We start from the raw sequence: 26,876 nt of genomic DNA, 5'->3' as shown, positions 1-26,876 counted from the left end.
CATCTGTTTGCTGTGCCCACACCATTCTCTGAGCTTGTGCAAACCAGCTTGGAGTGTGCCTTGTAAGGTTTGTAGTCTTGAGGCATATGTCAGATTGTCAATATATTATAGATTGTACATGCACCTGTATGAAGGTTTGTGTCACTGGTGTGTATATATAGCGAGGATAAGTACTGGACCCAGAATCAATCCCTGCGACCCTGTTTTTAGTGAGTTGGAGCTTGGGAAGGCATTATTATTCCAGGCTGTAACTTCAAGTTTAATATGTAAGGTTGATGTTCAACATGTTACACTGCTGCAGTCATCACACTTGGGTTATCCTGCCGTCAGGCGGTCCCGCAGTCGGCCAGAGTTCCAAAGTCTTGGTCCGGCATCGGTTGCTGTCGTTTCTTCCCTGACGTCAGTGCGCCAGTGGTATATAAGCTGCATCCGACACCATTTTCTTCAGTCTTTCTTGCCGTGCGGTGCCCGAAGCAGAAGCAGTTCGCAAGTGCCGGTCGGCCGACTCCTGAGATTTTCAAATCGAATTTCAGACGGAAGTCTTCAATAAAGCTAAGGACCCCGTTGGGGGGAACCTTTTCTTGCCTCAGTCCGATGTCAGAAAAAGTTAACAATTGCATTTCTTGTGGGAAGCAAATACCTCATAAGGACTTTCATTCTTATTGTATTCCTTGCCTAGGCCCAGACCACGACGTCACAGGTTGTCAGTTTTGTGCTAGGTTTAATAAACAAACTATTAAACGTCGGTTTGATTTCGCCCAAAATTATTTTGGTAGGAAATTTAATTATGCCATGCCATCGGAGCAACCGACGACAGGAATGCATAAAAAACGCAAAGATAAGGACAGGAGCAGAGACCCAAACCAGACTCCGAGGCCTCTGCTAGGCCAGTCGCCGGTTCTCCGGTTTTCAGTGAGGCGCCTATGCAGCCCCTGACGACTGCTGATTTAGAACCCCAGGCGACATCCGATTCACAAGCGGAGATTGCTAGGCCTCCACATCCTTTACCTTTAGGCCCTTCCGACTCCATGCCTGAAGGAGATTCCGGTGCAGTTGAAACGCCTTCAGTTGCAGAATGTGTCTTCAGACCAACTACACTCGCTATTAAATCCTATGCAAAGCTGAAAACTCCTTTAAAAACAAAGAAGACTGTACAGCAGTCTCCAGTACAAGGCCCCATGCCTAAGAAACAGATGCTTAAGATGGCTGAAGACTTAATTACCCTAATCAGGGGTTCCCATCCCTCTCATGATAAAAGGCCAAGACAGGAGGTGGACTACGCTTCCTCTGACCAGGTTTCAATTTCCTCAGACTCTTCTGAGGAACAGGAGTATTCCTTTCCCCCTTATGAAGACTCTGATGCTGAAGAGTCTATCCCTTCTGCATCTCCCCCGGAAGACTACTCTTTTGAGGAAACCTTACATACCATGAGGGAACATTTCCACTGGGAAGGCCAGGATTACTCTGATTCTAAGAAAAGGCTCCAAGAGTTCCTTTTACTACCCCAGCACAGACCACTTGCTATTCCACCTGTGTTAGACATTGTGGATGATGTTTATTCAGAATCTAGTCTTAACCCAGATTCACTGCCTCCTCCACCAGCCAAACCAGACAGATACTACAGAGTCCCTGACTCACACAAATTCCTGTATAAAAGCCCTGTTGCTGACCCAGAAACCATTTCCCAGGGTCTCAAAGGGGTTAAGGCCTCTATTGCTAAAAATCCTGTGTCCTCTGAAAGGGATTCTAGAGCACTAGACAGATGGGGAAAGAAAGTATATACCTCAGCTGCTCTAGCTATGAGGGCCTTAAATTGTCAGTTTCACATGCTGAAATATCAACAATATTTGATGTCTCAATTAAAACAAAAAATGCTCACACATACAGAACAGCCTGATTACAAGGAAATGCAAGATTTGTTGCATGCAGCTGAACAAGTGGGAAAGCATACTTTGCAATGTGGATTTGATTCAGTGGAAGCTTCTTGTAGAGCAGCAGTGACAGGGTCTGTCATACGTAGGCATGCTTGGTTAAAAGAACAAACTTTAACTGATCATGTTAAAGCAAAGTTATTGGATACACCTTTACAGCAGGATGTTTTGTTTGGTGTAAAAGCAGAAGAAGTTTTAAAGAAAATGGAGGATAAGGCAAAATCTATGCAGACGGTCAAGGATTTTTTTTACTGGTTCAACCCCCTCGTTTCAGCCGAAATTGGCCAACCAAAAACTGGTCCTTTCCAGCTTCTGCCAGACCACAGAAGGGCAGATACAGATGCCCAAGAGGCAGAGGCCAGTCACAAGGCTCTTACCAGCCTCGACAATGGGGTGCCACAACCCAGAAAGGAGGAGAAGACAGGTCTCAAACTACCAGAAGACAAACACAATGACTTACCCCTCAGACTTCCAAGCAAAACCCTCTTGGCAGCTCCCTTGGGGGGAAAACTAGCACTTTTTGCAGACAATTGGCACATCATCACAAAAGACAAATGGGTCCTAAATATTGTATCTCAAGGATACAGATTCCATTTTCACACTTTGCCAAGGATAAAAGGAATGCCAAACCTGCCACCAAATCAGTGGGCAGAGGCTCAAAAGCAAATTTCAGCTCTCATGGACATGAGAGCCATTCAGCAGGTTCCTACACAGGAGCAAGGACAAGGATTTTACTCGACTGTTTCTAGATCCCCGAAAGGACAAAGCCTGGAGACCCATTCTGGACCTCTCAATTCTAAACACATGCATGAAGTACCCAAATTCAAGAAGCTAACACTACAGCAACTTCTTCCCATGCTGGGCAAGAAGGCTTGGCTAGTAATGTTGGACCTCAAGGAGGCATACCTGCATGCCCCTATCAGACAAAATTGCAGAAGATACCTCCGATTTATAGCAGGCTCAACCCATTACCAATTCTCTGCATACCCTTTGGCTTATCTACTGCACCCAGGGTCTTCACAAAATGCCTGGCACCAATAATTGCATACTGCAGACAAAGAGGGATTCAGATATATCCATACCTGGACGACTGCCTTATTCAAGCAGAAAGCAAGGACATTCTATTAAAGCATCTGGCATTTGTCAAAAACCTACTAAGTTGCCTAGGGTACACAGTAAACGAAAAGAAGTCAAAACTAGTGCCCTCACAAGACATAATATTCCTGGGTGCCAGCTTAAATACAACGGCCCAGATGGCTTATCTCACGCCAGACAAACAAAGACAACTGACTCAATACTTCAAAATGATGGCAACAAAGACCCAACTCCCTGCAAGAAAAATTCTGCAGGCCTTGGGATTCATGGCATCTTGCATACTACTAATACCATTTGCAAAACTGCATATGAGGAAATTACAATGGTATCTGAAAAGCGTATGGACTCAGCACAGCCACAGCTTGGAAACAATAATTCCACTCATACCCTGCCTTCAACAGGAGTTTCTATGGTGGACTCGGGCATGTCACCTCAACAAGGGTCAGCTTTTCACCTTACCCACAGCCAGGCAAACTATAACAACAGATGCATCGGATTATGCCTGGGGGAGTGCACATGGCAGGGCAGTGTATTCAGGGCAAGTGGTCTGCAGACCAAAGGCATCTACATATCAATCAAAAAGAGATGCTAGCTGTACAAAATGCCCTAACAGCTTTCAAGGACCTCCTACATCCAGGACAACTCCTAATAAAGACAGACAACACCACAGTGATGTGGTACATAAACAAGCAAGGGGGCACACACTCCTACCCCCTATGCAGACAAGCAATGACCTTGTGGAACACAGCACTGACCTACCAAGTTCAACTACAAGCACAGATGTTCTTCGTTTTCCATTGCTGCAGTCCTTACTATTGGGTATAGTCCGCATCCAGTCGGCCCGAATACCAGAGTATAAGGCTGACGTCGGTCAGGGCGCATTAGACTGACGTCAGTACGTCAGGGTACTAATGCGCATGACCGGCGCCATATCCTCAGTCTTTTTTGCCGCGTGGTCCGATGCAGAAGCAGTTTTGCGAGTGCAGGTTGGCGTTCTGAAATATTTCCGAAACCGGAGTTTCAGACCGAATCAGAGTTGGCTAAGTACCCGTTAGAACATTTTGGTTTTTCTTGCCTCAGTATTTAACCGGATGTCAGAAAAAGTGAATAACTGTATTTCTTGTGGGAAACAAATACCTCATAGGGATTACCATACATTGTGTATACCTTGTTTAGGGCCTGAGCACGGCGTTGTTGGTTGCCGCTCTTGTGCTAGGTTTAACAAACGCACTATTAAGAGGAGGTTAGACTGTGCCAGATTAGTGTTTGGGAAGCGTTGCAATTATAAAATGCCGTCGGATGCTCCGACGCCCGCTTCGTCCAAGAAGCGCAAGGACAAAACAGCGAAGCCTAGGGTTGATGAACCGGCAGTCCCGGACGTCGGTTCTTTAGGTGGCTCAGTGGAGCCAGAGGTTTTGCCAGGAGTTTCTATGGAGTCTCAGGCAGAAACTTTACTGTTACAGGATGTACCCTCTCAGGAGGCAGGCCAGGCTGAGGGGGCTTCTCAGGTAACTATTCTTCCCTCTCTTCCCAAAGTAGTTAGAGCCTCTCCTTCTGTTGCCAAAACTTCTTTTAGAGGTAGGCCAACTTCAGCTTCAGTAGGGGCTTCTCCTAGCCTTTCGGGTTCTGTGCCTAAGAAACATATGCTTAAAATGGCAGAAGATTTGATTACTATGATTAGAGGTTCTATGGGCCCTCCTGATAAGAGGCCTAGAGTGGAATCAGAGTTTGACAGTTTTGACCAGGGTTCAGGGGCTTCTGAGTCTTCTGCGGAAGATTTGCAGGAGTATCCTCATTATTCTGATTCTGATGTGGATGATGCCACTCCTTGACTTCTCCTCCTGAGGATTTTTCATTTTCAGAGACTCTGCATTCCATGAGGGAGCACTTTAAATGGGAAGGCCAGGATTACTCTGATTCCAGGAAGAGGCTTAGGGAATTCTTGTTTTTACCCCAGCATAGGCCCTTAGCTATACCTCCTGTGTTGAATGTGGTGGAAGATGTTTTTGCAGAGGCCTCCCTGAACCCTGATTCTTTGCCTCCTGCTCCTATTAAACCTGATAGGTACTATAGGGTGCCCGAAGCTCATAAGTATTTGTTTAAGAGTCCTAGGGCGGACCCAGAAACTGTTTCTCAGGGGCCTAAAGGTGTTAAGGCCTCTGTGGTTAACAATCCTGTTCCCACTGACAAAGAGGCAAGGGCGTTAGATAGGTGGGGTAAGAAAGTGTATACTTCTTCCACTCTAGCCATGAGAGCGTTGAATTGTCAGTTTCACATGCTGAAATATCAAAATTATCTCCTTTCACAATTAAAATCTAAGGTGGATGCTTTGGCGGAAGGTATTGATTGTAAAGACTTGCTGGATTTAGTTTATGTGTCTGAACAAGTGGGCAAGCATTCTTTGCAATGTGGTTTTGATGCTGTGCAGGCCTCCTCGAGGGTGGCTGCCACTAGTTCTGTTCTTCGCAGGCATGCCTGGTTGAGGGATCAAAATTTGGCTGAGCATGTTAAGACAAGGATTTTGGATGCTCCTTTACAGTCTGATGTGTTGTTTGGTTCACCTGTGGAAGCAGTTTTAAAGAAAATGGAGGACAAAGCTAAGTCTATGCAAACTGTTAAAGATTTTTGCAGGTACAGCCACCGAAGTTTAGTAGAAATTGGCCTGCTAAGGGGTGGACATATCCTGCTTATGATTCCCAGTCTAGGGGTAGGTCTAGGCGTGGTAGGGGCAGGGCTCAAGGTTCTTTTAGGCCTAGAACAGGGAGTTCACCTGCTCAGACTTCTGGTGAGGGCAGGGGTCAGTCCTTTCGTAAACAGACCCAATGACCTGCCTTTTCAGCTGCCAGTAGATTCTCGTCTGGCAGCTCCTTTGGAAGGGCGACTGTCTCTTTTCAAAGAAAATTGGGATTTAATTACTCAAGACAGATGGGTGTTGGACATCATTCAGCCAGTCCCTGTATCAGAAAGGGGCCTAGGATTTTATTTTCGCATGTTCCTAGTACCAAAAACGGGGTACACGTGGAGACTGCTTTTGGATTTATCTCTCCTCAACACTTATCTGGACATTCCCAAGTTCAAGATGTTGACGTTACAACAGCTTTTACCCCTGCTGGGCAAAGATCACTGGATGGTAACTTTAGATCTCAAGGAAGCTTACCTTCATGTGCCTATCAGGCTAAGCTACAGGAAGTATCTGCGGTTTCGAGCTGGAGATTCTCATTATCAGTTCTCTGCATTGCCCTTTGGCTTATCTACTGCGCCCAGAGTATTCACAAAGGTTCTGGCTCCAGTGATAGCTTACTTCAGGCTACAAGGACTTCAAATCTATCCTTATTTAGACGACTGCCTGATTCTGGCTCAAGAAAAGGAAGACCTTCTACAGCATCTGGAATATCTTATAGCAGTGCTAAGATGCCTAGGGTATTCTGTGAACGAAATAAAGTCCAGTCTAGTACCCTCTCAAGACATGTGCTTTCTGGGTGTGAGACTGAATACAGCAGCCCAGATGGCCTTTTTAACCCCGGACAAACAAAAGAGTCTATCCCTTTACTTCCATCAACTATCTCATCAGTCCGTGCTGACTGCAGAGACAGTCCTTCAAGCATTAGGGTTCATGGCATCTTGTATTCTGGTGCTTCCCAATGCCAAACTGCATATGAGGAAGTTACAATGGTATCTCAAAATGTATGGACACAGCACTGCCAGGATTTAGACACTGTCATTCAAATAATACCTTGCCTTCAAAGGGAATTTTTGTGGTGGGCTCAGGAATGTCACCTAAACAAGGGACTCTCTGTGACCCGGCCAGAGGCGAGTCAGATTTTACCGACAGATGCCTCAGCCATTGCTTGGGGAGCTCATCTAAATGGAAAGTGGATACAAGACGAGTGGCCTGCCAGACTACAGCATCTACATATCAACATGAAGGAGATGTTAGCAGTCCAGTTCGCATTGCTGGCTTTCAAGGAGTTACTTCTTCCAGGGCAGGTGTTGATTCTAACAGACAACACAACTGTCATGTGGTACTTCAACAAACAAGGGAGAACACATTCTTATCCTCTATGCAGGCAAGCGATGATTTTATGGGAGACTGCGCTTGCACCTAACTCTTCAGGCAAGGTTTCTGCCAGGAGCACAGAACTCCTTAGCAGATGTGTTAAGCAGACAAATCATGGATCCCCACAAGTGGAAACTGGATCTTCATGTATTTCAGAAATTGACAGTGTCATGGGGAACTCCAGACATAGATCTGTTCGCTTCTCCACTAAACCACCAGCTGCCACAGTTTTGCACAAAGGGGTTTCATCACACAGCTTGGAAAGTGGATGCTCTGTCTTTCAGTTGGACAAACCTTCATGTGTATGCCTTTCCACCTCTGCCTCTTCTTCCAAAGGTACTGTTAAAGGTCAGACAGGACAGGCCAAGGATGATTTTGATAGCTCCAGATTGGCCTTGGCAACACTGGTACCCTCTACTACGGAGTCTGGTAAAGAAGCCTCCATGGCCTTAACCTTTGATTCCACATCTGTTATCCCAGCAGGACGGTCATCTGCTCAATGTCAAGCTTCACTCTCTTCATCTGACAGCCTGGCATATTCTGTGTTGAAACACAGCAGGTCTCAACTTCCTCAACAAGTTTTAAATGTGATTAGGGAAGCTAGAAGACCTAGTACAAGGAAAGTGTCGCAGCAAAATGGAAGAGATTTTTATTTTGGAGTAAAGCAAAGAATTTGGAGATTTCTGAGCCTAATTTGAGTATGGCTCTTCAATATCTTACTGAGTTACTGGACAAGGGTCTGTCCTTCTCTTCCATTAAGATTCATGCTGCAGCAATCTCAGCTCACTATGATTGTGACCCACCATTGTTTTCGCATCCTTTATTCAAGCAGTTTCTTAGAGGGGCAAAAAATATAAGACCCCCACGTAGAGCTCCTACTCCTGCTTGGGATCTCAATTTTGTGTTGGAAAAACTTACTCTACAACCTTTTGAGCCTGCGGCTACTGCTGAATTGAAATATTTGTCATGGAAGACTGCTTTTTTGTTGGCTATTACTTCTGCAAGAAGGGTGTCTGAGTTGCAGGCCCTTATGGCAGTCGAGCCCCTTTTGATTTTCCATAAGGATAGGGTATCATTACGTACTAATCCTTCCTTTATGCCTAAGGTGGTTTCTAGTGTGGCTTTAAACCAAACTATTCATTTGCCTACTTTTTATGCAGACCCCCAAAATAAAGGGGGAAAAGATTTTGCATACTTTAGATGTACACAGGCAATTGCGTTATTACTTAAGCAGGACTAAGGATTTTAGGCAGTCTCAGCAGTTGTTTGTTTCTTTTGCTTTGAGTTCGCAGGGCAAGCCTGTGTCTAAACAAACTATTTCTAGGTGGATTGGCTTTTGCATTGCATTTTGTTATTCCCATCATGGCAAGGAGGTTCCAGCTGGGATTAGGCCTCATTCCACTAGGGCTACTGCCACTTCAACAGCATTTCTACGGGGTGGCAACTAAGGATATTTTGGAAGCAGCTACTTGGAGTTCAGTGCATACTTTCTCTAAGCATTATCACCTTCCTATCTACTCTAAGTCTAGGGCTGGTTTTGCCACAGCTGTTTTGCAAGGCATGTTGTCAGCTCCTGCTTCTTTATGATTTGCCAGCCTCCCTTACCTCTGCTTTGGGATTCTACCCAATAGTAAGGACTGCAGCAATGGAAAGCGAAGAACATAGTACAGTTTTGTACCTACCATAAATGTAGATGTTCGAGGATTCCATTGCTGCAGTCCAATACCTCCCTCCTTCCCTCTGTGTTTAGGGGTGGTTGTGTAGGTGAGTTTACCTGCTTATATTTTTGTATATATTGTTCATGTTTTGGTGCAGGTATTTTGGGCCTTGTCTTTTTAGGGTCTTCTGACATCTGGGGCAAGAAAAGACTGAGGATATGGCGCCGGTCATGCGCATTAGTACCCTGACGTACTGACGTCAGTCTAATGCGCCCTGACCGACGTCAGCCTTATACTCTGGTATTCGGGCCGACTGGATGCGGACTATACCCAATAGTAAGGACTGCAGCAATGGAATCCTCGAACATCTACATTTATGGTAGGTACAAAACTGTACTTTCCTGCCAGGGAAGAAAAACACATTGGCAGATGATCTAAGCAGAAACATCACGAGTGGAAACTGGATCCACAAGTATTCCCAATGATAACTCAAAAATGGGGGAGCCCAGACATAGATCTGTTTGCTTCCCCCCAAAACTACCAACTACGGAAATTCTGCACAAGGACATACCACACACTAGCTTGGAAAGTGGACGCCCTCTGATTCAGTTGGAAAACATTGGCAGTGTATGCCTTTCCTCCATTGCCTCTTCTGGCAAAGGTGCTGCTGAAAGCCATATTAGAGAGGCCACAAATGATACTCATTGCTCCAGACTGGCCACGCCAACACTGGTATCCAATACTAAGGAACATGGCTCAAGGCCCACCATGGATTTTACCTACAATTCCTCACCTGCTCACTCAGCAAAACAATCCGATTCTACACAGCCAGCTCAAGACTTTAAATCTGGCTGCATGGAAAATTGCCTAAACAACCAGTCAACACTTCTCTCTAAAGCTGTGATGGATGTCATTCTGGAGGCCCGATGTCATTCTGGAGGCCCAGCACCAGGAAAGTCTATTCAGACAAATGGAAAAGATTCTGCGCCTGGAACCAGACTAATGGCCAAAATCCCCTTGTATCAAATATTCCTCAGATTCTTCAATATTTAACTGAGATGTTGCACAAAGGTCTTTCCTTCTCATCTATTAAGATCCACGCCTCAGCTATTTCAGCTCAATACAACACGGATCCTCCTATATTTTCACATCCATTACTAAGACAGTTCCTCAGAGGGGCTAGGAATATAAGACCGCCCCAGAGAGCACCAACACCAACTTGGGATCTCAACTTTGTTTTGGAAAAACTTACACTACCGCCCTTTGAACCAGCTTTCACAGCTGATCTACAGTTCCTATCATGGAAAACTGCCCTGCTGCTAGCAATAACTTCAGCACGAAGAGTCTCAGAACTACAGGCCCTAATGGCAGTGGAGCCTTTCATCATTTTTCATCAAGACAGAGTCTCTTTACGAACTAACCCTTCCTTTATGCCAAAGGTGGTATCCAGTGTGGCCCTAAACCCAACCATTCATTTGCCCACCTTTTATCCAAACCCCCAGAACAAAGGGGAAAAGCACCTACACTCTTTGGACATTCACAGGCAATTACGTTACTACTTGGATAAAGCTAAGACTTTCAGAAAATCTGACCAGCTCTTTATAATCCTATGCTGCAGGATCACAAGGAAAAGCTATCTCAAACAGACCATTTCAAAATGGATAGGACATTGCATCCGTTTCTGCTACACACACCATGGGAAATCTGTGCCTGGTAACATCAGGCCCCATTCCACCAGGGCTACAGACACATCAACAGCATTCTTCAGAGGGGTATCAACCAAGGATATTTTGGAGGCTGCAACTTGGAGTTCAGTGCACACCTTCACCAAGCACCATCACTTACCTCTATACTTTAAAACCAGAGCTGGCTTTGCCACTGCAGTTCTGCAGGGCCTACTAGCCTCACCAAACCCTGTTTAGTTCCACCACCCATCCTTAGCTTTGGGATTCAACCCAAGTGTGATGACTGCAGCAGTGTAACACGATGAACATAGGCACAGTTTTGTACCTACCATAAATGTAGATGTTAGAGTGTTCACACTGCTGCAGTCCAGGTTACCCTCCCTCCATCCCCTCTGAACCAGCTGGAGATATCTATACCTTTCTATCCTATACAACCTTTGTGGTGTATTTGCTTGTAAGTGAAGGTATTGTTTTATTTTTATTTATATATTTTTTATTAGCAATATGTATTGCCTACCTATTGGAGGCACCTGACATCTGGGTCAAGACAAACTGAAGAAAATGGCATCGGATGCATCTTGTATACCCCTGGCGTACTGACGTCAGGGAAGAAGCGACGGCAACCGACACCGGACCAAGACTTTGGAACTCTGGCCGACTGCGGGGACCGCCTGACGGCAGGATAACCCAAGTGTGATGACTGCAGCAGTGTGAACACTCGAACATCTACATTTATGGTAGGTACAAAACTGTACTTTTCTCCAGCCTTTATGCTCAGTGTACTAACTTTTGAATGCTTTAATATCATCTGTACAATATTATCTATATATTGCTCTATCCACTTTTGTTGGTCATCATAGCACTTCTTCATTTACCTTTTCTGGTTGTATAGTTCTGTGCTGTAGCCAGTCTCCCTCTTATCTTCTGCTTGTCCCCTATATCACCGTGTCACAGTGTGTTGCAGTTCTGTAGCTTGGTTTAGCTTTCTCTTTCATTAACAATCTATTCAGCTTTGATAGTAGTTATTTATGCCCAAGGTGTCACCTCTCATTCAATTATTTAAACCAAAGTCACTACTGATTTGTCCTTTTCCATTCCCACCCAGTATTCCCTGATGTTTGTTACTCTCTCCTGTCCATATTCCACTAAATTTAATTAACTCCATCTTTAGTGAGGCTGTTACAATCTCCTCCTGTTTTGGTGAACAGTTCAAGTCTCGTTTCTCCCTTTGGTTTTAGAATGGATTTATCATGCACATAACCATTTAGAGTAGTATTTAAACAGCAAATACCCATCTCCAATATTCAGATGTTCTTTGTATTCATGTTCCATCAGCCTGTGGACCCTCCTCAAGGCTGCATAAGAAAACTAACCATTCATCCCCCTGTTGCAGTTTGGATCTTTGTAGTAATCTGCCTTTTTATTCCATTTCAGGTGTCAAACCATTGTAATCCGCCTTACCATAATCTTCATCATAGAGTTGACCCATCCTTTTTTTCCAGTTCTGGTATTTAAATGGTGCTCTCACACCTCAATTCTGAATGTTTTTCTCTTGTTTTTGTATTTTGCCTGTGACTGCCTTTCATACTGTACAGCAGCTATTGACCTTGTTTCTTTTCTCATAGGGCTACTTGGTATCCTTCCCTAAAGTGGTGGTCCTCTACTTGTTTGTATAATCCATGAATGTTGAGAAGGAGTAGAAGACCAAGACACAGACGTAGAAACAGATGAACCTTAAGGGGGGTTTGTTCCTACTTCTGGAAGGAACAATCCACCCTTATCTGATGCAGATGTCCTCCTTATCACTGTTACAGTATTATTTTCATCTGGGATAGCCTGATAAGCATAGCTGAAGGTCCAGCCAGCATACCAAAGCCTTTACACCTTCCAAGCACTGGAAGTCAGACATATGTCCTACACCCAAGGGATAAAGTACATAAACGATGCACAAGCCCCAAATCCTCAGAACTTCTTTCTTGTCAGTCTGAATGCTAGGTTGAATTCAAGTTTGCATGATGTTTGCTGAATTGGTTCGACTTCTGAGACTTCTAAAGATAAGAGCCCTTTGGAGTCTTTCCCTTCCTCTTTTTCTTCTTTGGGTTTTATTGTTTTACATGTCGTCTAGCAAGAGAAATGGGAGTGTGGGAGGCAGATTTCCCCATAAAGATAGACACGAGCAGTGTCTTTTTGTTTGGGTGCTATGCATGACCATACACAGTGTGAGATCTGTCAGTTGTTTGTCTGCACTGTAGCTTATCATCCCTTTCTGTTTATTTGGAGAACCAGTGCCTGAAATTGTTAGCTCAGAGTGCCATGGCCTCTGAATCCACATGCCCTGACGTTCAGCCACCAGTGATCCTATGGCTGTCCAGCCACCTCTGGATGTCTCTGTCACGTTGTTTGAAGAATCAGAGGACTGTTCGGTGCCTGTGTCATCTCCTGTGCCATGACCCAGTTGGAGATCGACATGGGGCTTCTTACCCATATGCCTTCCGTGTCTGTTCCTACACCTGCTGCAGATTTTGAGGGGGGGGACCATGGTTGAATATATCAAAGGGGCCTAGGGTGAGTCCCCAAATATTTGTTAGGGAGGAGGTGCCTGGCACCCTCACTGAGTCTAGGCACAAGTCTGAACCTCCTCCATCTGTTAAAGCTGATGCTCCTTTAAAATAGAAGCAGAAATCCAAGCATGTCCTCTGTGGCTAAGGATCCATGCAAGGAATGGCAGGAGTTTACTTAGGGGATTTTCAATGCACTTATGGCCCAAAGGTCCCCTCAAGGTGCATCGGTTCCTACTTCTAATTCTTGGTGGTCTTATCCATCCAAACATCCTAGGGAATCTGATTCCTGTAATGAAGAGTTGGGTTTAGACTGTGGTGAGGAGTCACTGGGTAGTCTTGTCACATACACTGTCCTCTTGCCTTAGGGTCTGAAGAAGAAAGTCACACTCAGCTGTCTTCTGGTGCCAGGATTCATCAGATCATGCAGGCACTCAAGTCGCTCAACAAGTACTGTTATGATTTGGTCATAGTACATGTTGGTGTGAACGATTTGAGATGTACCTCCCTGGACTACATGAAGACAGACATGATTGAGCTCTCTGATCATGTGTCACAGAACAGACAGTTATGTTCCTAGCCTTGAGCAGCATATTACCCTCACCTAGGAAGATACCACAATATAAACTGAAAATCATTGACGTCAATAATTGGCTTAGTTTCTGATGTCATTCTATGGGGATCCAGTTTCTGTTAGCCTGGGATGACATGATCAATGGACCTCGATGCTTTGCCAGAGATGATCTTCATTTGTCACCCTTGGGATTTCAGCTGCGGGCAAAGGCTCTTGCTACCCCATAGTGCCTTTTTTAGGCAGAGTCACAAGGACAAAATTCCTGATGTAAAAATTTCTTCAAAAAACAACCTCATGGTTATGCTGCTAAATGCTAGGAGTCTTAGCATGAAACTGCACTCACTGGAAGAAGTCCTCACCTTGGAAAACACAGTCATTTGTGCAGTCACAATAACCTGGTTCAAGGCTATGGAGAGCACCCCAGCCATACAAGGTTTCACCTCCTTCCACATGTTCAGAACACAAACTTTTGACATGAAAACTAAAGGAGGGTGGTACACCTCCAGATTGGTTAAACAATATGATTCCCTGGAGATACTTCAGGTGCAATTAACTGTTGGTAGGACACCTATTCAAGTCATTGCCAGCCATAGAACCCCTCTGTGAATCAGGGCACCCACTCTGCGTATTTGGATCTACTTGAGTCTATCAAGATGCATCCAAACACCATGGTTTTGGATGACTTCAACTACCCATCTATTGACAGGGTAAATTACTTGCGCTCAAACTCACTTGCCCAAACGTTCTTCAACTTTGTTACCTCCAGTGCACCCACAAAGGGTGTCAACATCCTGGATGTGGTGCTTACCAGTATGGGGGACAGCTGTAGAACCCCCATTGTGAGGTCTTCCCTGGTGAGATCTGACCACAAATCAGTCTCATTCGAAGTAACTGTCACACCTGACCCCCCACCCCTCCACAAGCAGCAACTAGACTAAAAAACTTCTCCAAAGCAGATTATAACCTCTTATGGGATGGTATAAATAGCTTCGCTGCACCTCTCCCCTCAGATGGAACTGACAGGTCTTCATCTGTCCTATGTGGATTGTCTACAATCACTATCACTTTATTCTGTTTAATACAGAGTACTCTGAGGCGATCTCTGCCTTGCGTATAGGGCAATCTGACCCTGCTTTATTGGAAATGCTGCAATTCATAAGTCAAATGGCACATAGGTTACTCCTTCTAAAGATCTTAGCCTCGTAATGTGATATTAGTAGAACCTGCTGGAGGGACAGATTTTTCTCTCCAAAGTTTACCACACCTTTGGAACAGACTCCCACTTCATGTCAAACAGCACCTCATTGGCCCTCTTCAAATTCAGTCTGGACAGTTGGATGGGCAACCATAAATTCACCACAGGGGTTCCACCTGTGTCACTCTTGAACAGGGGCAGTAGGTGCTAATCATGGAAACATGGGAAACTTGGCTTGGCTTATAAGGGCCCTAGAGCCTAGTAACTTCCTGTGAAGAAGAGGATTCACTATTTTCCTCTATGGAGGAGGAGTCCTTTGGGACACTAGTTCATATGAAGGAACACTTTAAGTGGGATTGTTCCCAGGTTTCTGACATTTGAAAGAAATACTATGTACTCTTGCAAATAGATTCTCCTAGGCCTTCTGCTGTCCCTCTAGTTTTGAATGCCGTATTGGACACTTTCTCCTCAGCTTCTCAGGCTCCTTATTCCCAGATTCCTACCCCTGAGAAGCCTGACAGATTCTATAAAGTTCAGGAAGCCCGACATTTTTTGTATAGAAGTCCTACCTCTGATCCAACTGGTATTTCTGTGGCTGCTGATTAACTATCTTAGTTACCTTCTAATAAGGACAATCTGGATGTGGAGAGCTATGGCAATAAAATGTACACTTCTGCTGCCTTAACTTTTAAGGCTGTTTATTACCAGACACATATGACTCTATATGTACTGGCTGTTCTTTCAAAGTTGGGAGGCATTCTGACTCATATGCCTGACTCTGAGGCAAAGACTTTTGCCCTTTGCCTTTTGAGTTCTGCTTCTCAGGTGGCTTGCCATTCTGTTAAATGAGGCTATGATGCTGCTTATGGCTGCTGTAGGGCTTCTGCATCTGAATTTGTGATAATGAGGTAGTCTTGGTTATGCCTACAGGCATTTCCTGAGGACATCAAGGCTAAATTACTGGATACTCCTTTGGGACATTCAGTATCTCTTTGTGCAGCTGCTGAGCTCTTTAAGACCCTACAAGAGAGGGGGAACGTTATGCAGGACCTGAAGCAAATCTTTCTTTCTTCTGTTCCTAAATTTCAGAGAAATTATCACTCTTAAACTGTCCTTTGACTGCAGACAACCGAGACAGCCTTCTAGAAGTAAAACTAATTCCAAGAGAGTTTTTTTTCTGACAGGCCTTCTTGGGGTACTAAAGGTCAAAAACCTGTTTTCCCTGACAAATCTGCTTCTGCTTGACATTCACCCTTTTTACCCTTTGGCCTGATTCCTCTGTCTCTCAGGTTAATTCTGTCTTTTGCTGTCTGGCAACAGATCTGTGCTTGCCATTATCAAAAAGGGTTACTTTATGGTTCCGAAGTCCCTCACCACTCTCTCAAGCCTTCTTCATCCTCCTCCTTGTTGTCTGCCTCAATTTCCTGTGGTCCTCAAGGATCTTTTGGTTCAGGGAACCATCCAGTCTGTTCTGCCTTCTCAGCAAGGCAAGGGTTTTTACTCTAGGATGATGTTCTTCGTGTTTCACTGTTGCAGTCATTACATTTGGGTAATCTGCTGGCAGGTTGCCCTCAGTTGGCCTGAATAACAAAGTCTTGGGTCCTGCGTCGGTTGCTGTCTCCTCTTCCATGATGTTAGGTCATCAGGGGTATAAAACATGCAGCCGATGACATTTTATTCAGTCTTTCTTGCCGCGCAGTGCCTGAAGCAGAAACAGTTCGCAAGTGCCGTCGGCCAACTCCTGAAATTTTCTCATTCGAGTTTCAGAACCGAAGTCTTCAAACTAAAGCTAAGTACCCCATTGGGGAAACTTTTTCTTGCTCCTTACCGATGTCCGTAAAAGTTAATTGCATTACTTGTGGGAAGCAAATACCTTGTAAGGATTTTCATTTATACTGTATTCCTTGTCTAGGCCCAGATCATAACGTGCCTTGCTGTCAGTTTTGTGCTAGATTTAACCAATGCACTATCAAGCATCGGTATAGTTTTGCTTCTAAATATTTTGGATCAAGATTTAATTATCCTGAAGTGTCGTCGGTTAGCAATCCGACTACCGGAGTTCACAAAAAACGCAAAGAAAAAGACCGAGACAGACCATTGATGTCCAAAACCAATGACGAAGCTTCTCACAAGCCAGTCGCCGGTTCGCCAGTACTCAGTGAGGCATCTTTTGCAGCCCCTGATGCCCGCTACCTTTGAGTCGCAGGCCTCTACCGAGACCCATTCGGAGTCCGGTATGCCGCGAGATTCTCAGAGTATTGAACCCACGGATGTCTCTCCATTGGATGGGTCCGGAGCCACTGGGCAGGCACCGACTTCTGAGGGTGTTTTCAGGCCTTAACATTTCTATATAAAACCGACGGCAGCCTCAAAAACAAGGTCAAAAGCATCTTCTATGTCTAAAAAACCGATGCATGAGCCACGTGCTCAGGCCCCTATGCCTAAAAAACAGATGTTCAAAATGGCTGAGGATTTAATAACCCTGATCAGGGGTTCCCAGCCCCCCCCCCCCCCCCCCCTGCTAAGAGGCCTAGGCAAGGCACTGATTATGAATCTTCAGATCAGGTTTCCATTTCTTCTGATTCCTCTTCTGATCAGGAATTTTCCATTCCACCCTATGAGGATTCTGATGCAGAGGAATCCATCCTATCTGCATCTCCTCCTGAGGATTACTCTTTTGGAGAAACTTTGCATACTTTAAGGGAACATTTTCACTGGGAGAGTCAGGACTTCTCTGACTCAAAAAAGAGACTTAGGGATTTCCTTCTTCTTCCTCAGCATAGGCCTTTGGCTATTCCTCCTGCATTAGACCTTGATGATGTGTTTTTGGAATCAAGCATGACTCCTGATTCCCTACCTCCAGCTCCTAGTAAGCCAGACAGATATTACAGGGTTCCTGACTCCCACAAATTTCTATTAAAAAATCCTGCTGTTGACCATGAGACTATTTCACAGGGTCCCAAGGGTGTTAAGGCCTCTACAGCCAAAAGTCCTACCCCCTCTGATAGTTTCCAGGATGCTGGATAGATGGGGAAAGAAGGTTTATACGTCTGCTACCTTGGCAAGCAGAGCCTTAAACTGCCAGTTTCATATGCTTAAATATCAACAGCATGTTATGGGTCTACTGAAACAGAAAATGATGTTGATTTCTGATTGTGTGAAAAATAGAGTTACAGGAGTTATTGCATTCAGCAGAACAGGTTGGAAAGCATACTTTGCAATGTGGTTTTGATTCTTTGGAGGCCTCTTGCAGGGCCGCAGTTACTGGATCTGTGATTAGAAGGCATGCCTGGCTCAAGGAGCAAAATCTGCCTGATCATGTTAAAGCTAAATTGTTGGATGCCCCCTTGCAGCATGACACTCTGGTAATAAGGCAGAAGAGATTTTAAAGGAAATGGAAGACGAAGCTAAATCTATGCAAACTGTAAAAGATTTCTTGCAAGTGCAGCCACCCAGGTGCAGTAGGCACTGGCCTACTAAAAATTGGTCCTTTCCTGTGTCCAACAGAGCCACTCAAGGCAAATCCAGGCGCACAAAAGGCTCCAGATACCAATCACCAGTTTCTTACAGGTCAAAGCAATGGGGTGCCTCCACCTCCAAATCTGGAGGAAACAAAGGGCATCCTACAGTAAGCAGTCTCAATGACTTTCCTCTACCATCACCAAGCACTTATATTTTGGCAGCCCCCTTGGGGGGAAAACTAGCACTTCATGCTCAAAATTGGCAGTTAATTACCCAGGACAAGTGGGTGTTGAACATAGTATCCCAGGGGTACAGATTTCATTTCCATACTTTGCCAATTCTAAATGGATGGCCAGATCTGCTACAAAATCAGTGGGCAGAGGCTCAGAAACAAGTTATGTCCCTCATGGATATGAGGGCTATTCAACCAGTATCAGAAAAGGAAAAAGGACAAGGTTTTTATTCAAGACTTTTCCTGGTACCCAGAAAAGACAATTCTTGGCGTCCAATACTGGATTTATCGATTTTGAGCATGTTCCTGGACATTCCAAAATTCAGAATGCTGACTTTACAACAGCTACTACCTATGCTGGGCAGAAACGCTTGGTTAGTGACTCTAGACTTAAAAGAGGCATACCTGCATATCCCAATAAGGGAATCATGCAGAAGATGCCTCCATTTCAAGGCAGGCTTTTTGCATTACCAATTCTCTGCACTGCCCTTTGGCTTATCTACTGTGCCCAGGGTCTTTACAAAGTGCCTGGCACCAGTAATTGCATTCTGCAGACAAAGATGCATACAAATTTATCCTTATCTGGACGACTGTCTCATTCAAGCAGAGGACAAGGACACTCTTCTTCAACATCTGGCATTTGTAAAAAGGCTTCTAACATGCCTAGGGTACACAATAAACGAAAAGAAATCCCAACTGGTACCCTCTCAAATAATTACATTCCTGGGTGCAAGCTTGAATACAACTGCCCAGATGGCTTACCTTATGCCAGACAAACAAAGGCAACTGACAATGTACTTCAAACAAATGGCAACAAAAACCTAGTTATCTGCAAGACAAATTCTGCAGGCTTTGGGGTTCATGGTATCTTGCATTCTACTAATTCCATATGCAAGACTGCATATGAGGAAAGTTCAGTGGTACCTAAAAAGTTTATGGAGCCAACACTGTCACAGTCTGGAAACCATGATTCCTCTCATTCCCTGCCTACAATAGGAGTTTCTTTGGTGGGTGGAGACATGTCACCAAAACAAGGGACTGTCATTCACTCTACCCCCTGCCACCCAAACCCTAACTACAGATGCATCAGACTATGCTTGGGGTCCACCTAGAGGGGAGATGCATTCAGGGCAAATGGAGCCCAAAACAAATTCATCTGCATATCAACCAGAAAGAGATGCTAGCTGTTCAGAATGGTCCGACAGCCTTCAAGGACTTACTTCATCCAGGACAACTACTGATAAAGACGGACAACACCACGGTTATGTGGTACATAAGCAGGGGAGTACACATTCCTACCCCCTTTGCAGACTAGCCATGGCATTGTAGAACACAGCTTTGACTTACCAAATACATCTTCAAGCTCAATTCCTGCCAGGAAAATAAAATACTCTGGCAAACGACCTAAGCAGAAATCATGTGGGACCCACATGAATGGAAACTGGATCCACAAATCTTCAGCATGTTAACACGGAAATGGGGGAGCCCAGACATAGATCTGTTTGCCTCTCCCCAAAATTATCAGCTGGACAAATTCTGCTCAAGAATTCATCACAAAAAAGCATGGAAAGTGGATGCCCTATCCTTCAGTTGGAAAAACCTATCAGTTTATGCCTTTCCCCCTCTGCCTCTTCTCTCCAAAGTCTTACTAAAAGTCAGACAGGAAAAAACAAAAATGATCCTAGTTGCTCCGGACTGGCCTCGGCAACACTGGTACCCACTTCTAAGGAATATGTCTCAACTTCCCCCTTGGTACTTGCCTCAAATATCTCATCTACTGTCTCAGCAAGACAACCAAATTCTGCACTCGGCTCGAAACTCTGAACCTTGCAGCATGGCTGATCATTTAATTATTCAAACACCACCTCTCAGTAAATCTGTGATGGATGTCATTTTGGAAGCCAAGAAGGCCTAGTACTAAAAAATCTTATGCTGATTAAATGGAAGATATTCTGTGCTTGGAACCAAGCACAAGGAACAGACACAGCAAAGCCCAATATTCCTCAGATTTTACAATACTTGACTGAGATGCTTGACAAGGACCTATCTTTTTCTTCAGTAAAAATCCATGCTTCTGCCATCTTGGCTCATTACAACACAGAACCTCCCCTCTTTTCTCATCCTGTGCTTAAATCGTATCTTAGAGGGGCCAAAAATTTAAGGCCTTCCAGAAGATCACCAACTCCTGCATGGGACCTCAGTTTTGTGCTGGAAAAACTCACCCTGTCTCCTTTGAACCAACAGCTACTGCGGATATAAAATTTCTATCTTGGAAAACAGCTTTTCTCTTGGCAGTCACTTCAGCAAGAAGGGTTTCAGAACTAGAGGCCCTCATGGCTGTGGAGCCTTTTATTACTTTTTACCCAGACAGGGTGTCCCTCAGGACTAATCCTTCTTTTATGCTTAAGGTGGTATCAAGTGTGGCTCTTAACCAGACAATTCACCTGTGAACTTTTTACCCAAATCCGCAGAACAAGGGGGAGCGGATTCTGCATTCATTGGACGTACACAGACAACTAAGATTCTTCTTGAACAGGACCAAATCTCTACGAATGTCTGAGCAACTAGTGGTAGCATTTGCTGCAGGGTCAGAGGGGAAGGCTATATCAAAGCAGACTATTTCTAATTGGATAAGCCACTGCATTCATTTCTGCTACTTGCACCATGGTAAACCTGTGCCCAAGGGGATCAGATCTCATTCCACCAGGGCTGCCTCTACCTCAGCAGCATTTCTCAGAGGGGTTCCAACCAAAGACATTCAAGAGGCTGCTACATGGAGCTCTGTTCATATCTTCACAAAGCATTATCATTTGCCTCTCTTCTCCAAATCCAGGGCAGGCTTTGCCACTGCAGTTCTGCAGGGCCTTATAGCCACTCCTAATGCGGTTTAGCTCCATCCTCCCATCCATAGATTTGGGATTCTACCCAAATGTAATGACTGCAACAGTGAAACATGAAGAACATAGTACAGGTGTGTACACTTACCATAAATGTAGATGTTCGAGTGTATTCACTGTTGCAGTCCGGGTTACCCATCCCCCTTTGCTATACCTGGTCTTTCCTTCACGATATACTAAAGCCTTTGTGGTGTATTTGCTATTAGATGAAGGTAAAGTTATGCTGCTAAAAGTGCATTTATATATATTTCTGTTTATATATATATATATATATATATATATATGTACATTTTTTTTTGCTCCCCATTTGGGGGGCACCTGACATTTGGGGCAAGAAAAACTGAATAAAATGGCATTGGCTGCATGTTTTATACCCCTAACGACCTGACATCATGGAAGAGGAGACGGCAACCGACGCAGGACCCAAGACTTTGTTATTCAGGCTGACTGAGGGCAACCTGCCAGCAGATTACCCAAATGTAATGACTGCAACAGTGAATACACTCAAACCTCTACATTTATGGTAAGTGTACACAACTGTACTTTTCTGGTACCCAGGAAGGAGTCTTGGAGGCTCATTTTAGATCTCTCTTTTCTCAGCACCTATCTAAATGTTCCTTTCTTCTGGATGCCGTCTCTCCAGAATCTTTCCTGTGTTGCTTCCCGAAGCTCTTCTGGTGTCCCTAGATTTGAAAGATGCTTACCTGCATATGTCTGTCCGCCTTCTCATCAGGAAGTTTTTATATTTCTCTGTTTCTTCCTCACGTTATCAGATCTCCTTCCTTGTCACTGTTTCAGTAGTCTTTACTCTTAGGATGCCCTGCTGAGGATAGCCTAACATTTGGCCAGCATACCAAAGACTTTTCACCTTCCAGGTGTCATACATCCGTATGGAGACATATATGATGTACAAACACCTAATGCTCAGAACTTATTTGCCACCAGTCCAAACTCTGCCTCCGAATTCAGTTGTACACTGTTAACAGAACCGGTTCATCTACTGAGTCTTTTTAAGGTAAGTGCCTCATTGGGGTTTCTTCATTTCTTTTTCCTCTTATAGTTTGTTTTCATGTCATCTAGGAAGAGAAAATGTGAGTGTAGGAGGTAGAGTCCTTATAAAGACAGAGACAAGAAGTGCCATTTTTGTTTGGGTGCTATTCAAAACCATCCTCAGTGTGACATCTGTCAAGCGTTTGTCCCCAAGGTACTCCACAGCTTTCTGTCATCCCTTTCTGTTTATTTGGAAAACCAGTATCTGAAGTTACTGGCTCCGGGTACTATGGCTGAATCCTCACACCCCGAAGTTCAGCTGCCTCTTAAGAAAAAAGCTAAAAAAAAAAGCACATACTGAATCTGCTACTGTCCAGCCTCCACCAGATGTCACCCTCGGGTTGGATGAAGAGCCTGAAGACTGGCCAATGATGGCACCATTTCCCTCTGCCACAACCCATTTGGATCCCAACAAGGAGCTGTCTACTCGCACATCTGCTGAGGCTGTACATAAGCCTGGTACAAATGTAGAGGAGGAACCATGGCTGATTGTATCTGAGGGGCCTATGGGATTGCCCAAATTTTAGTTAGGGCAGAGGTGCCCGGTACCCTCGTTGAATCTAGGCAGGAATCTGAACCTTCAAGATTTGTCAAGGCATATGTTCCTTTAAAAAAGAAACCGAAAACCAAACTTGTGGCTAAGGATCCTCACAAAGAGTGGTAGGACTTTACTCATGGGCTTGTGTAATGCCATTATGGTTCTGAAACTCCCATAGGGATTGTCTTTCCCTGCAGCTGTCATTCCTTAGTCTTCCACCTTGTCTAAGAGACCTAGGGATTCTGATTCTTCTGATAAAGTGTTGGTCTCTGGTGAAGAATCTTTAGCATATTCCTCACATGTACACTCTTCTTTGGCTCTGGGAGTCTGATGAAGAAGTTTCTTTATCCCCTGACCCTCCGTTTGAGGAATTATCTTTTGGGGACACAGTGGAATGTATGATGGGACACTTAAGTGGGACTGCGCTGAGTTTTCAGAGATTCAAAAGAGATATTATGAACTCTTGCAAGTGGACTCACCCAGACCTTCTGCAGTTTCTCCTGCCTTAGCTGCCCATTTAGATGCATTTAAAGCATCTTCTAAGGCTCCTGACTTATAACCAAAGTTCCTGAGGATTATAATTACTTGTATAAAAGTTCTTCATCTTATCCTTCTGTAGTTTCCATGTCCACTGGTAAGCCATCCGGACTGCTTTCCTCTTCTAAGCCTGTACCTTCTGGCAAGGACAGCCATGGTGTGGATAGGTATGGGAAAAAAAGTATATGCTTCTGCTACTTTGACCTTTAGGGCTATTAATTATCAGACCCACATGATTATATATCTCCTGACTTTTCTCTCCCAGCTGGGAGGATTGACGGATATGCCTGATTCAGACAGTAAAATGACTTCTGCTCTTTCTCTTCTGAATTCTGCCTCTCAGGTAAGTTGCCATTCCATTACATGCAGCTGTGATGCAGTGGTTTCCTCTTCTAGAGTAGCTGCATATGGCTGTGTCTTAGGGAGATATTCCAGTTTGTGCCTGCAGGCCTTTACTAAGGACATTAAATCCAAGCTTTTAAATTCTCTCTTAGATAGCCAAAAGCTTTTAAAACACATTTTTGTTTCTTCTGTGCCTAAGTTCCAGTGGAACTCGCCATCAAAATCTTCCTTTCTCTGCAGGCAGCTTAGACAGCCTGGTAGGATTAAGAGGGTTTCTAAGTGGATTTTCCCAGACAAACCCACTCAGAGCTCTACAGGCCAAAAACCTTTTCCTGACAAATCTGCCTGTATGATATCCAGCCTCCCCTCCCCCTGTCCAGATTCCACTGTCCCACAGGTTAACCCCTTCCTTTCTTGTTTGGCAGCAGGTAACCACAGATGCCTGGGTTCTCTCCATCTTCATCATCAAATATGGCTATTGTATGATTTGGAAGTCCCTTCCTCCTTTTTCCGGCCTTCCTCAGCCACTTCCTTGCCAACTTTCATGTTTTCCTTAGGTTCAGTGGGATCCGGAGTAAGGGAATGCTTTTGTATGCCTATCCTCCTCTTCCCCTTCTTCTCAGAGTCTTGCACAAGATCATGTGGGCCACACCAAAAAATCTTCTTGGTTGACTCCCTTTTGCCCTAGACGGCACTTGTCCCCCTTTTTCACCTGCTCAGGGGCAGTCATCTCAAGTTACCTCATAGAATGGATCTTATCACGGAACACAAGGGATCTCTCATTCATCCTCACTTGTCCACACTTCAGTTGACACTTTGGATGATAGGGTTTTGATTCCTTTCAGACACCAATTTTCTGAGGATGTGCTTCGTTTTGCAAAAGGCCAGAAAACCCACTATTAGAAAATCCTGTTTGGCTAAATGGAGGAGATTTTCTATTTATTGTCAGCATGACCTGGACCCTTTCTCTATAAGGTTCATAGGTAGGTTCATAGGTAGGTACTAGGCTATCGGCCCTAGGGCCTAAATAAGCCTAGCCAACAAAGTTCCTTGGCTTACGCCAACCTAAGAAAGTTAATTTCTTGTGCCCCTGTTGAGTAGAGCCACAGAAGTGATCCCCGGGGTGTATATAGGTTCATATGTAGGTACTAAAGTCCCTTCTAATTTGTGTTAATTGCTCAGAGCTGGTTTGCCATATTATTTTATTAAAGGTAGCCATTTCTGCCTGTCTGCCTCTGAGTCTACCTTTGGCTTCTAGTTTTGAAATAAAGCAATTCCTAAAAGGCATCCTTCGTATCAGCCACCATGAAAGCCTAGTCCTCCATCTTGGGATCTTAATTTTGTTGTTGAAAAATTGACTCCGTCTCCTTTTGAGTTTGCCTTTTCTTCTTAGCTACAACATTGCACTTGGAAGACTGTAGTTTTGGTGGCTGTTACTTCTGCTAAGAGGGTTTCTGAACTCAAAGCTCTAGTGGGTGATTTCCTCCTCTTGCAATTTTTCACAAGGCCTGGGTCTGTCTTTGTATCAATCCTTCTCTAAGATAGTTAATGATTCATCTTAAATCAGGCCATTCATCTTCCCTCTATTTTTCCTTCTCCGCAGACTAATAGTGAGAGGGTTCCACAGATATTACTTGGATAAGACAAAACGCATCAGAATATCTGAGTAACTTTTTCTTTCCTTTCATGCCAGGAAATTGGTTTGACAGTGTCTAAGCAAACCATCTCCTCTGGATTTCTAAAGCCATTTCTTTTTGTTATTCTTTTCATGGCAAGCAGCTTTCCTCTTCTGTGTGTGCATTCTACCAGGGCAGTAGCCTATTCTGGTGTTTTTTTTCCAAGGGTCTGGATACCACATTCATCTTAGAAGCTGCTAAGTCTTCTATTCACGTTTTTACCAAACATTGCAAGTTGGATGTCATTTCCGGGGACAGGGGAGGATTTGCCATAGCTATCCTTCATTGGTTTGTGGAGGGCTGTTCTCTGCCTTCCTCCTCCCCCCATACTTTCCCAGTTGCTTTTGTACTCTCCCAAGGGTAAAAAATACTGCAACAGTGATAAGGAAAGACATAGTACAAGAGTGTAAGATCTTATCATAACAGTAGATGTCTTACTTCTCACTGTTGCAGTATTCTGTCCCTCCTTCCTGCCCCCTTATTATTTTCTGTTGCCTTACATCTGGCTGATCAAATGACAGAGATCACTAAATAGCTCTGGTATATCTGCCCCACATCCAGGAACCCTCTTATCACAAAAAGGGAGTCACAAGAAAAAACAGACAAAAATCACAAGACAGATGCGAGGATATAGCTGTCCCCAGCATAAAGGTGAGGACTGACTTCACTTTCTTATTTGCGAATAATGAAAAATAAAAACACTTAACATTACAGTATTAAGCAACAGTAATAAACAGTTCAAAACTTCAGAAGTTAATTCCTCATCTATGAAGGTACTGAAGAAACAAACTCAACCACCGGAGTAACTCGGCTTTAAGTTATGATAAGCACTTTCTTCCGCCAACTCGACTTCATCAGATCAACTAGTTACTTCTCCTTCTTTCAGTTATTCCTGTGAGGGAATTTCAGTGAGTTTTGGGATTCATGGCATTCACTATTCCAGTGGTTTCCATTGCCAAACTCCATATGAAAGAAATTCAGTGGTATCTCAAGTCTGTTTGGCTTCAGCATTGCCATCCTCTGGATTTTCCTGTTCCTCTCTTTCCCTTTGTCTACCTTGAGCTCCACTGGTGGGTTTACCAAATATCCCTGAATCCAGGTCTAACTTTTTAGGTTCTTCCCACTCAGGACATCCAGTCAAGGTTGGGTAGCTTCCTCCAACAACTTCAAGGTCCAGGGGCGTTGGGTCTCATCAATGACTGGCAAACCATGCCAACATCAAGGAGATGAGAGCCTTCATTCTGGCCCTTCATGCCTTCCACTCTCTGTTGGTTTCAGGCCTTATTCACAGAGAATACCATAGTCATGTGGTACATCAGCAAACAGGAAGGAACAAAGTCTTACCTTCTTTACAGGCTAGCTGTTCAAGCTTAGGTCTTAGCAATCTGC

At 44.3% G+C, this 26,876-nt stretch overlaps 1 protein-coding gene across 1 annotated transcript in view; it reads left to right on the top strand.

Annotated features, from left to right (window-relative positions):
• Nucleotides 1-26,876, top strand: part of ASCC2 (activating signal cointegrator 1 complex subunit 2) — a 1,163,586-nt gene that overhangs the window by 73,722 nt on the left and 1,062,988 nt on the right. The gene's annotated exons all lie outside the window — the stretch shown is intronic.

This window comes from Protopterus annectens, chromosome 4.part0 (genome assembly GCF_019279795.1).
Source record: "Protopterus annectens isolate FY-2018-M chromosome 4.part0, PAN1.0, whole genome shotgun sequence".
Classification (NCBI taxonomy): Eukaryota; Metazoa; Chordata; order Ceratodontiformes; family Protopteridae; genus Protopterus; species Protopterus annectens.
This window is presented reverse-complemented; position numbering and strand designations above follow the sequence as displayed.